At 41.8% G+C, this 13,225-nt stretch overlaps 1 pseudogene; it reads left to right on the forward strand.

Annotated features, from left to right (window-relative positions):
* The first annotated feature begins 8,941 nt into the window (after positions 1 to 8,941).
* On the forward strand, positions 8,942 to 9,333 carry LOC122898636 (annotated as a pseudogene).
* The last annotated feature ends 3,892 nt before the right edge of the window (positions 9,334 to 13,225 follow it).

Raw genomic sequence — 13,225 nt, forward strand, 5'->3', positions numbered from 1 at the left:
CACTGAGCCACCCAGGCGCCCTGGAATTTTTTTTTTTTTTTTAATTTTTGTTCTTTAAAGAAAACATACCGCAGTGTGTTTCAGCCACTGTAGCTGTGTTTTGTTACGTGCAGCCAAAAGCATTTCTAATGGGCACCGCAGGCAAATACTAAGCTGAAGGGAGCTGGTGTAGTTTTATAAATGTCAGACAAAATGGACTTTAAGTCAAAAGGCATCATTATGGAAAAGAGGATCATTACATAATGATTAACAAGAAAAATGTTATCAGGGAGATATAATTCTGAAATTTTTTGAACCTAACAACCTAGCCCTCAGATTATATAAAGCAGAGTCTGGGGTGCCTGGGTGGCTCAGTCCATTAAGCTCTGGTCATGATCTCAGCATCCCAGGATCAAGTCCCGAGTCAGACTCTCTGCTCAGCAGGGAGTCTTCTTTTCGCTCTCCCTCTGTGCTCTCTCTCAGATAAATAAATAAAATTTAAATAAAATAAAATAAATACATAAAGCAGAGTGAGCAAACTTCTATAAAAGAACAGATAGTAAATATTTTAGACGTTGTACACCATCCAGCCTCTGTCTCAACTACGCAGCTTTGCCATTGCAGTAAGAAGAAAGTCACAGAGAACACATAAACAAACCAACATGGCTGTGTTCCAATAAAACTTTATTTACAAAAACAAGGAGTGGCCCAAATTTGGTTCACAGACCACATAGTATGATGACCCCTGATAGGAAGTGAAACTTGAGACAATTTCAAAGAGATACAGATGGACCCACAATCCCCCGAGAACCTTATCTTTCCTTTTTCCATAGTTACTAAATCAAGTGGCCGTAAGATTAGTAAATGTGTAGAATATTTGAATAACACATTTAAGAAGCTTGATCAAACAGAAAAATTGGCATTCTCTTCATCCAGTGTGAGAACATTTACAGAAATTGTTCCCATATTAGGTCATGAAACCAGTCTGCCAAGGAGTGAACGGATGTCACAGAGACCATTTTCAATGACCACAATCCACTGAAATGAGAAAATGATAACGAAAAGGTAAACTTACGTTTGAAAATTAAAATCAAGCCTCCAAATACTTATTGGGACAAAGAAAAAAATACAAAATATGAGAGCATTACATTTTGAAACGTCAGCGCAGCTGAAACAATCCTTGAGGGGAATGTGTATTCTTCCGAATGCCCACATTAAAGTTTGCATCTTAATAAAAAATCACGCATTAGTGACTTGAGCATTCAGTTTACGTTGTCAGAGAAAGACAACATAATAATACAGCCTCCCAATAGCAGGAAATAATAAAGAGAAAAAAAATCAATAAAACAAAAAACCAAAGAACCAACACAGATGATCGATAAAGCCAATGACTAATAAAACAGATACATCTGTAGTCGGGCTGATTAAGGAAAAAAGAGAAAAGGCCCAAATAAATAATGAAAAGAGGGAGTTAATGAGAGAAAGTTTTTTTTTTCAGCATAAGAAACAACTTTGTACAAATAAATTGGAAAATGAAGACTCAGTGGGTAAGTAGCTACAAAATAAAACTGATCCAAATGGACTTAAGGAATGGAAGTGAGAAATAAAACATTAAAGAAATAGTTGTTCATATTATTCTTTCAAATATCTCCAGGATCTGTAGTAATCATATCCTTTTCATTCTTAGTATTTACTTATTTGTGTCTTTATCTTTATATCAGACTCAGAGGTTTCACTATTTTATTAATCTTTTCAAAGAGCTCACTTTCGGTTTCAGTAACCCTCTCAGTTGTATATTTGTTTTCTGCTTTATTCCGTTTTGCTCTCATCTTCATCATTTCTTTGTCCTGTTTTCATCAGGTCTGGTCTTTGGTTCTTTTTTTTTTTTTTTATTTCCTAAGCGAGAACGAAATAGAGACTTTTTCAGCATCCCTGTCCGTCATCACTCCCATCATCCCACTATTCTGACTTCTGTCACAGTAGATTAATTTTGTCTGCTTTTTAAATTTTTAAAAAATATTTCATTTATTTATGAGAGAGAGAGAGAGCAAGCGAGTGAGAGAGAGAGCGTGAGCTGGGGCGAGAAGTAGAGGGAGAGGGAGAAGCAGGCTCCCCTCTGAGCTGGGAGCCTGTCTTGGGACTCGATCCCAGGACCCTGGTATCATGACGTGAGCCGAAGGCAGATGCTTACCGTTATGCTTACCGTTACTGAGCCACCCAGGCGCCCCAATTTTGTCTGCTTTTAAGTTTCATGCAAAATAGAATTATAGAGCATTCACTCTTTCTGCCTTCTTTCACTCAACACTCTGTCTGTGAGCTTTCTCCGTGCCGTCACCTGTTACAATAGTGGTGTGTATGGGCTTGTGTGTGATGCGTTTTGGTGTCTGGCAACCCATCATATGAACGTACTACAACTTGTTCCTGCATTCGACTGCTGATGAACGTTTGGGTGGTCTCCAGAAGTAATTTTTTAAATTTCCAAACATGTGGAAATAATTTCTTGTTATCGCTTCTTAAAAGCATTTTGATTTGAGAATATGGTGTGTGTGACTGGTGTGTAAGACCTGCTTTATGGCCTGGAATGTGGCTCAATGTTCGTTAAATGGTCCATGTGTGCTTGGGAAGAATGAACCTTGGGGATTGGCTTCTCTTTATGTCAGTAAGTCAAACGTGTTCACTCTGTTGTTCAAACCTTCCATGCCTTTCCTAATTTTTTATTTTTTATTTTTAAATTTTATTTATTTATTTTTTAAGATTTTATTTATTTATTTGACAGAGAGAGAAATCACAAGTAGGCAGAGAGAGATAGGCAGAGAGAGAGGGGGAAGCAGGCTCCCCACCGAGCAGAGAGCCCGACTTGGGACTTGATCCCAGGACCCTGAGACCATGACCCAAGCCAAAGGCAGAGGCTTTAACCCACTGAGCCACCCAGGTGCAACCCCAAACCCCGCCTTTTTTTTAAAAATTAGAAACAGTACTCAAGGGGCACCTGGGTGGTTCAGTCATTGAGTGTCTGCCTTCAGCTTGGGTCATGATCCCAGGGTCCCGGAATTGAGCCCTGCGTTGGGCTCCCTGCTCAGCAGGAAGCCTGTTTCTCCCTCTCCCGCTCCCCCTGCTGGGGTTCCTTCTCTTGCTGTGTCTTTGTCAAATAAATAAATAAAATCTTAAAAAAAAAAAAAAAGAAAGAAAGAAACAGCACTCAATAATGAAAAGAGGTGTTTTAAACTATCCCACTTAGAAGAAGAGCATATTGTCGATTTATTATTACTGCTAACATATTTAGCTTGTCTCTGTCCCATTATATCTCACCTTTGCTCTGCATTTCATTCTCCTTCCTTGCCTTTTTAAAGGTAGACCGTTTGTTTTCTTTTTTAAATTTCATAGAAATATATGTATATATACATATATATACATATTTACTTAGAGCAGTGAGAGAGAGAGCAGGGGAAGTGGCAGGGAGAAGGAGAAGTCGACTTCCCACTGAGCAGAGAGCCCAGTGGATGCAGGACCGGATCCCTGGACCCTGGGATCATGACCTGAGCCCAAGGCAGAGGCTTAACCAGCTGAGCCACCCAGGCACCCTCTACAAGCTTTTGTAACTTTGCTCTATTTGTACAGATCCTTGAGCAGTGGGTTTTAAAGCTTCCTATCATGCATCTATACTGCTTGTCTCTCTGCCTTTTCTGTACAATATCACGTGTGAGTTTCAACCTTGCTAACACACAAAGCACCACTCTGGTCCCCGCCCAGGCCCTCCTCTGTGGGTTAAGGAGTCAAGACCCACCCAGAAGCCTTCTCTCCTTCTAAATCTTGAATCCTGATTTCCTCTGCCCCCAGGGCCCAGAGCCCATTTCAAGGCCAGGGCAGTGATTTCCCTGGAGTTTTCTTCCAGAGGTGACCACGCAGCTGTACCCACCTTAATCCTAAGGGCTGGCCAGGGTGGCGTTGGTGGGAGGGTGGGGTCGTGGACAGAGCTCGGACAAACAGACTAAAGTGTCCACACGCGTGTGTGCGTGACGTTCCTCCCTGTGGGGGATGGAGCCCGAGTGGGAAGAGAATAGAGGAGGGTCCTCGGCCCCAGATTCTCCTTGCCCTGGGCCTCCTAAATGTTAGGGGCAGCCCGTCAATCCATATACATCTCTCCGATGCACTCATCTTAACTGTCTACTTTGTAGCTCTGACAAGATTGACTTGTACATTATTCTGTTGTTTCCAATTTTCCTCTCTACATGGTGTGGTAATGAACATTCTTGTACTTGTCAAGAGTTGGGATTTATTTCCGGAATTGAATTGCTAGGTTGGAGGATATGCACATGCCGGACTTTACTAGATTTTGCCAGATTGCTTCTCAATGTGGTTATGATCGAAGCTCTCTGCAGCATTAACAAGAGGGCCCTTTGTCCCACGTAGTCCTCAACACTTAATATAGTCAGACTGGAAATGTTGTTTGTGTTACCAACTTGAGGTCTAAAATTTCATCTAGTTGTTTGAATTTGCATTCCTGAAATTACAAGTAGGGTTCAACGTCGTTTCCCATATATTTGTATTGTTTACTTATGTACATCTTATACTTGTTTTTCTGTTGAGTTGTCTGTAATCTTTTTATTGATCTGTAGAACTTCGTGATGCAGCCTGGAGACGAATACTTTGTCTGTAATGTTCATTATCTGTGTATCTTCTCCCAGCCTTGTGGCTTGGGTTTTGTTTATCCTGTTTTTGCTATACGATACTTTGGAATTTTAATGTAGGCAAATCTATCAATACTTCCTTTATTGTTTATGCTTTTTTTTTTTTTAAAGATTTTATTTATTTATTTGACAGAGAGAGATCACAAGTAGGCAGAGAGGCAGGCAGAGAGAGAGACAGGAGGAAGCAGGCTCCCTGCTGAGCAGAGAGCCTGATGCGGGACTCGATCCCAGGACCCTGAGATCATGACCTGAGCCGAAGTCAGCAGCTTAACCCACTGAGCCACCCAGGCGCCCCTTGTTTATGCTTTTTAAACTTGGTTAAGAAATCTTCGTATCGTGAGGTCTAGGAAAGATTTGTATTTAAAAGTTTTCTTTTTCAAAAAAAAAAAAAGTTTTCTTTTTCATATTTAGTATCTCTCCGTACTGATTTTGGTGATCAAGAGTGATATAGGAGTGCAATTCTCTTTTTTTCCACATGGAAAACCAATTTTCATGCCACCATTATTGGAAGGAACTGGTTTAACTATCTTTTTTTTTTTTTTTTTAAGTAATCTCTACACCCAACGTGGGACTTGAACTCCTGACCCTGAGATCAAGAGTTGTAAGCTGTATCGACTGAGCCAGCCAAGTGTTCCATAAAAGGAACTGGTTTAGGGGTACCTGGGTGTCTCAGTTGGATAAGCATCCGGCTCTTGATTTCAGCTCAGGTCTTGATCTCAGAGTTGTGAGTTTGAGTGCCATGTTGGGCTCCATGCTGGATGTGGAGTCTACTTATAAAAAATAAAGAATAAAAAAGAAGGAACTGGTTTAAATGTCATTTCTGACTTAAGTTGAACCTCCAGTCTGCACATCTCTGTCTTTGAGCCCTCAGTTCTGTCCCGTTTATTTATTTGTACACCCCTCTGCCAATATCTCCCTGTCTCAATTACTTGAGTTGTTTAGTGTCTCTTCACTGTTCATTATCTTCAAGGTTGCTTGGCTACCCTTGGCTGTTCTTTCTTATGACTTTAGGATAATGTTTCCAAAAACATTAATTTTAAAAATACTTTATTTAATCCTTTGACATTGAAATGAAGTATAGATTAATTTGGGGGAGAATTCACGTCTTTACAGTTGAGTACTCCTTCCACAAGCAAGTTATACCTCTCCATTTCTCTGTGTCTCTTCAATGACCATCAGTCAAGCCTTCTAATTTTTTTCTGTAAACATCTTGCATATCTCTTAGATTTATTCTTGGGCACTTAAGCGTTTTTTGTGCCTTCGTGAGTGGTATCATTTATAAATAGCACTTTTTTAAAAAAAATAGCATTTTTTGTCTGTTCTTGGTATTTAGAGGTGAGATGGCTGAACCACCGACAAAGTAAAGGGTCTGGGATTTTACCCCAGCTAGACTCTTAGCTACCACGGTATCAGGGATGCTGCAGAAGACACGAGAGTTCCGGGTCAGAGACAAAGGACTTCACTGTTCATTTCTCAGCAAGAAGCATGTGCCTCATGTTTGGGCCAGTGGCTCCTCTGGCTCCCCAAGTCCCCCAAGGGTGCTGCCCATGAAATCAGTAGGTTTGCATAGTCCCTGAAGAATCCTGAGCTCTATGCTGCAGAGAGAGACATTATCTTCAATACACTGGACAATAAGCAAATCTGCCTTCTGCGCTGGAGGGAGATAATTACTCTCTGTTCCAAAGATGGTTGATATAAACATCCTTGAAGAGATTGTCCAAATTAAAAAAAAAAATATAGTACCAAACAAAAGGGCAGTTGGTGTCTCTGCAAAGCATCCAGAAATGCAACTGACCCATGGAAAATTGTCTCTCATCATGAATCCTCTCGATAATTTTAATAGCTTGCCTGTAGACTCTCTTTGATTTTCTAGGTAGACAATCACATGATCTATAAATATATTATGTCCATTTTGTTTCTTCCTTTCCAAAGGTTTGTGCTATTAATTCCCTTTTGTTTCCCTCATTGCACAGGCTAAGGAATCCTGGATAGCTTTGAACAGTAATAGAGATAGTGAATATCCTTTTTAGGTTTCTTACTTTAAAGGAAATTCTTGAAGTTTTTATCTTCAGTACTCTTACTGCAGTTTCTAGAAAGATACCCTTGCAGTACACTTACTGCAGGTTCTAGAAAGATACCCTTTACCAACGTATCGCATTAAGGAAGTTCTTTCCTACTCTTAGTTTGCCAAGAATTTTTATAAACTTAATTTTATCAAATGCACTTTCTCCCTCTGCATTATGTGATCATAGGATTTTTGGGATCAAGATTTTTGAGATTTCTGAGATCAAGAGTTGAGGCTTAAAATAATAAGGGCACCTGAGTAGCTCAGTCCATTAAGCATCCAGCTGTTGGTTTCCACTGGGGTCATGATCTCAGGGTTGGGGGATCAGCTCCACATTGAGCCCCCTGTCAGCCTCCGTGCTCAGTGGAGTCTGCTTGAGATTCTCTCCCTCTCCCTCTTCCTCTGGCCTCCTGCTTGCTTTCTTTTTCTCTAAAACTAACAAATCTTTAAAAATAAAAATAATAATAATAATAATAAATCTTTTAAAGTAATAATATAATAATAATATAAAAATAAAATAATAATAATAATAGCCTGGGTGACTCAGTGGGTTAAAGCCTCTGCCTTCCGTTCAGGTCATGATCCCAGGGTCCTAGGATCAAGCCCCACATCGGCCTCTCCATGGGGAACCTGCTTCCCCCTCTCTCTCTGTCTGTCTCCCTGTCTACTTGTGATCTCTGTCAAATAAATAAATAAAATCTTTAAAAAATATATTTTCTTTTAAAAAAGATTTCATTTATTTATTTATTTGAGAGAGAGAGCATGTGTGAGCAGAGGGGAGGAGGAACAGAGGGGGAGGGAGAGGGAGGAGGGGACAGAACCTCAAGCAGACTCTACCCTGAGCACCCCCTGTTCTCGTGATCCTGAGCAGAAACCAAGAGTCTGACACTTAACTGACTGAGCCACCAAGGCACAGGGACTTAAAATAATAATTTTCTAATGTTGAAATATTCTTGCATTTATGGAATAAACCCAACTTGGCCATTATGCATTTCTAAATATGTTGCTGTGTTTCATTTGGCAACTTTCTATTTAAGATATTTGAAACTGTGGGGCGCCTGGGTGGCTCAGTGGGTTAAGCTGCTGACTTCGGCTCAGGTCATGATCTCAGGGTCCTGGGATCGAGGCCCGCATCGGGCTCTCTGCTCAGCGGGGAGCCTGCTTCCTCCTCTCTCTCTCTCTGCCTGCCTCTCTGCCTGCTTGTGATCTCTCTCTGTCAAATAAATAAATAAAATCTTTAAAAAAAAAAAGATATTTGAAACTGTGTCCGTAATTGAGATTGGCCTAAGGTCTTCTTGTCTCCAACTTCCTTGTCTAAGTTGAATATTGCAGTTCTACTAGCCGCATAAAATGCAATGGGTAGTTGTCCCTCTTTTTCTACTTTTTGGAGCAATTTGGATAAGATATGGACTGTCTGCTCTCTGAATATGTACCTGCGCCCAAGGTACTTGATTGTAATAGCCATGTGCCTCCCCAAGGGGACCAGAGAGGCAGGACTGAGACTGTGAGCCCCTCCCTGTGGGAGGAGGGCCCAACCATCTGCTCTCACAGACAGTGATGGAAGGTCAATTAGCAGGTCCGGCCACTCCCACCCTAAGCTAAGACCCTTGCAGTCATCACTTTACATCATCAATAAGAATTACCATTTTACTTTATTCCTAGCATGTCAGAATCAGGACAAGGAGGAGAGGGACTATTGAAAGGAGATCCCCTTGGAGGTCCAAACTGGCAGAAAGCTCAGGCAATTGATTGGCCGGTAATCAACACAGTACTTAAAGAGAAGTATTTTGGAAAGTATGGTGTATGCCCCATTGCTGTGAATGCTATCTGGTGGCAAAAAACATAAACTTCCATTATCTTAAGAATGATGTATATGGATTAGAAAATAAAACTATACAATTACAAACAACAAGAGATACAACTATAACATTGGGGCACCTGGGTGGCTCAGTGGGTTAAGCCTCTGCCTTCGGCTCAGGTCATGATCCTAGGGTCCTGGGAACGAGCCCCGCATCGGGCTCTCTGCTCGGAAGGAAGCCTGTTACCACTTCTCTCTCTGCCTACTTGTGATCTCTGTCTGTCTCTCAGTCTGTCAAATAAATAAATAAAATCTTTTTAAAAAATTTGCCTGCTATGGTGTAGGACTAGCATAGTCAATTTAAATAAAAATAATACCATAAGTAAAAATTCTTCCTGCTGTAGGCTTGAGATGGGCAAGTTCATGAAACCCGGGAAGGTGGTGCTGGTCCTGGCTAGACCCGATTCCCGGTCATTGTGAAGAACATTGATGATGGCACTTCAGACTGTCCCTACAGCCATGCGCTGGTGGCTGGAATTGACTGCAAAGTGACAGCTACCATGAGCAAGAAGAAAACCATCAAGAGGTCAAAGTTCAAGTCTTTTGTGAACGTTTAAGACCACTGTCACTTCATGCCCACGAGGTGCTCTGTGGACCTCCCCTTGGACAAAGCTGTCATCAGGAAGGATGTCTTCAGAGACCGTGCTCTTAAACACAAGGCCTGACAAGATGCCAAGGTCAAGTTCTAGGAGAGGTACAAGACTGGTGAGAACAAATGATTCTCCCAGAAGCTGTGGTTTTAGGTCTGTTTTGTTTCAGTCATTAAAAATACAAAAAAAAAAAAAAAAGTAAATATTAACATGGGAAGTAAGAAGATGTGGCAAAAATTGAGATGGTGATATGAGAATAACCAAAGTTAGGAAATAATTCGAGGAAGGGTCTGTTTAACGAATAACAAGCCAGCAGCAGCCACTAACAATCCCCTACAAAACAAGTCCCCTTCACATCAGGAGCGTACAGAGAAGAGAGAGATTCAAAAGTGAGGGGGGATGCCTGGGTGGCTCAATCGGTTAAACGTCTGACTCTTGATCTCGGCTCAGGTCATGATCTCAGGGTTGTGAGATCAAGGCCCACCTTGTGCTCCGTCCTGGGCGTGGAGCCTGCTTGGGATTCTCTCTCTCCCTTTTCCTCTACCCCTCCCTTCCTCAAAAAAAAAAAAAAAAAAAGTAAGAGAGAACCACTTTCTAAAGAAATTAAGTGATCTTTTTCTAAAGGACCAAAATTCCCGCTTAGAGCATTGGTGTCTTAGAGTAAATCTCTCCTTATGTTGGCACAGGGTGGAAACCGGGTGCCCTCTTGCCTGTCTACCCCCTTTCCACATGCCCTAAAATGGAGCAGATTGAGCTCCCCACTCAGGAAGAGTAAGGACAAATTAAGAACACTTCATATTTGAAAGGATTTCCTTCCATGCGCCCCCTTTAAAAATGTTATTTGAGGGGCGCCTGGGTGGCTCAGTGGATTAAAGTCTCTGCCTTTGGCTCAGGTCATGATCCTGAGATCCTGAGATTGGGCCCCAAATCGGGCTCTCTGCTCAGCTGGGAGCCTGCTTCCTCCTCTCTCTCTGCCTATCTCTCTGCCTACTTGTGATCTCTGTCTGCCAAATAAATAAATAATCTTAAAATAAAATATAAATGTTATTTGAGGGGCACCTGGGAAGCTCAGTTGTTAAGTGTCTGCCTTTGGCTCATGTCATGATCCCAGGGTCCTGGGAATGAGCTCCACTTCGGGCTCCCTGCTCTGCGGGAATTTGCTTTTCCCTCTCCCACTCCCCCTGCTTGTGTTCCCTCTCTCACCGTCTCTCTGCCTGTCAAATAAATAGATAAAATCTTTAAAAAAAATGTTATTTGAGATATACTCCAGCAAAACAGAGAAAAAAAAAGGAACAAGAAAGAGACCAGACTCATCCAACAGTAGAACTGACCCACAAGTGTAATGAATAGAAATACCAGAGTCCATAACACCATCAGTCAAAATTAGAACAGGAAGTCAGAGGGTTTGGAGAAAAGTGTCTTCAAGAAGAAAATAGGCTTCATTCAACAAATAATGTAATTAAGAAGCTGGGAGATTTTAATGACCTGATTAAAAAGGCGTATGTTTCTTTTCTCAAGAAGAAAAGAGAAAAACAATTAGAAACTCCAGGAGAACAAAAATCTCGTATAAGAAACTCATGGTCCAAATATGAAACAAATGAAAATATAACAAGACTTCGAATACTGAGGGAGTGTAGGAAAATACATTTGAACTTGAAGCCTGGAGCATTTCCCTTCAAGCAGCATTTAAATCCTAAGATTATAGTTCCTTCTGTACGGGTCCCTGGATGCTAGTTAGCTCTGCGAGAATAATATTTACATAATCATAATATTTTTTTAAAAAACACGTTATTGATTTTCAATTTTTGAAATTCAGAGATGGACAGCACATAAAACCAGAACGCTTTCACTATGGCTATGAAACTAGATTCAAATATAGTGGTTTAGCAAGAGGACTTAGAAGGAGGGAGGGCAACGGTGATCAAGGATGTCTCATTTTGCACCGTGGGAGTCGGGAGATATTTCATAAAATTAATGGCACAAGAAAGAAGAGCTGGAAAAGGGCATCTAACCAAATTCTGGAGGCAAGGTACCTTCGCTAAACTTCTCATCTTTCATAGCTGGGCATGGTGCCAGACATTGGGAGCTCAGGATCTACCCACCCTCCTTCCCTTGTTCCTAGAATCCTTGCATCTCACGGGGCACGTGGCTACCCAGAGAAACAGTCTGCTCCCCAGGCTCCGTTGTAGCCTCATGGGATCAGGTGAGCCCGTTCAGGCCAACTGGATGCAAACAGAGCAGGCGTGCCTCTCCACTAGCTGGACTAAGGGTGTGCTTGGCCATCTCTGACCCAGGCCACGAGTTTACCCTAGACAATAACAGCAAACACGTACAAGTGTATGCTAACTCTGTGCCGGGCAGTACTCTATGCGCTTTGCATATACAAACTCCTTTAACCTAACAAGGATGTGCATTCCCTTTTTGATGCCTACTGAAACAAAATACCACAAACCTAGAGTTTCAGAACGACACAAATGTATTCTCTAATGGTTCTGGAGTTCAGAAGTTGAACATCAATGTGTTGGCTAGACTACTTTCTGGAGACTCAGGGGAGAATGTATTTCCTTGTGTTTTCAGTTTCCAGTGGTCCCTGTGTTCCTTGGCTTAGGATCCCTTCCTCAGGTCACTGTAGTCTCTCATTTCCATCATCACATCTCTGATTACTGTTTCGATTCCCTGCCTCCTTCTTCTTTGGTTTTTTTTTTAAGATTTTTAATGAATTAATTAATTAATTAGCGTTAGAGAGTGTGTGGGCAGAGGGAGGGGCAGATGGAGAGGGAGAGACAGAGTATCTCAAGCAGACTCTACACTGAGCAAAGAGCCCGATGCCAAGCTCGATCTCACGACCTTGAGATCATGACCTTAAGATCATGACCTGAGCCAAAACCAAGAGTCAGACGCTTAACCAAATGACTGAGCCCCCCGGGCGCCCCTCCTGCCTCCTTCTTCTAAGGCCCCTTGTGATTACATCGGGTCCACCAGAGCAGTCCATAATATCCCCATCTTAAGACTCTTCACTGAATCACTTCTACAAAGTCTTTTCTGCCATGTAAGTTCCCAATCGCAATTTCTAGGGATTAGGACACACACATCTTTGGGGAAATATTATGCTTCTTCCCTCAGATGGGTGCTGTATTATCCCCCATTTTACTGATGGTGAAACTCAAGCATGAAGAAATGAAGCAGCGTGCCCTCGGTCATGCAGCAGCTCACAAGTGGCAGACCCAAAATTTACACCTGGACAGTCTGGCCCTAGGACCTGTACTCATGATCGTGATGCTCTCCTACCCGGGCAGAAGTCTGGCTTCCTGATGATTACAGAGCCACCTGGCCAGGCATCTTTCAAAGGCATTGTCGTTTGGGGATCTTTGTTACAGAGGCTATATTCTAATACCGAAGTCAGTATCTACTCTACTTAATTTAAAATAATGATTTTACTCGATTTTTTTTTTCTGAGTGGTTTGAATCTATTACAAGAAAGATGCATTTTTTATTCATTTCAAATGTGGTTAGGTTGGAGGGCGGGGATGCCAATCAGTCCATATCACAACGTCGCTAAAAAACCCTTCAGGGATCCCACTGCCTTTGGGATGGAATCCAAGTGCCTCAGCCTAGATTCAGGACAGCCCTTTGCCCACCTTTCCATTTCTGAACAGACCTTCGGCCATGCCTACCTCTTGCCTTCACTCATGTTATCCCCTCTCCCTGGAATCCCAACCCTTCTTTCTTTCCCACTCCTGCCCAATATGTCCCACTCAAAGCCCATCTGTAAACTCCTATTCATCCCTCAAGGCTCAGCCCAAGTTGCCTCTGGAACGTTTTTCTGTTTATCTTGGTCTTTCTCTGTCCTGTTAAAGATTTTCCTTAATGTCTGGTGACTGAGATCATAGTTAAACAAAACAAAACTTTCCATTCTGCACACACACCTCCTAGAAAGATCAGGTTTCTCCTTCTTTCCCTCCCCCTTGTGTGTTCCTCTGTCAAAATAACCACACCAGCACATGTTTACCACAATCATTGTTTATAACTGATATTATTCCTAATT

Source organism: Neovison vison, chromosome 2 (genome assembly GCF_020171115.1).
Source record: "Neovison vison isolate M4711 chromosome 2, ASM_NN_V1, whole genome shotgun sequence".
Taxonomy (NCBI): domain Eukaryota; kingdom Metazoa; phylum Chordata; class Mammalia; order Carnivora; family Mustelidae; genus Neogale; species Neogale vison.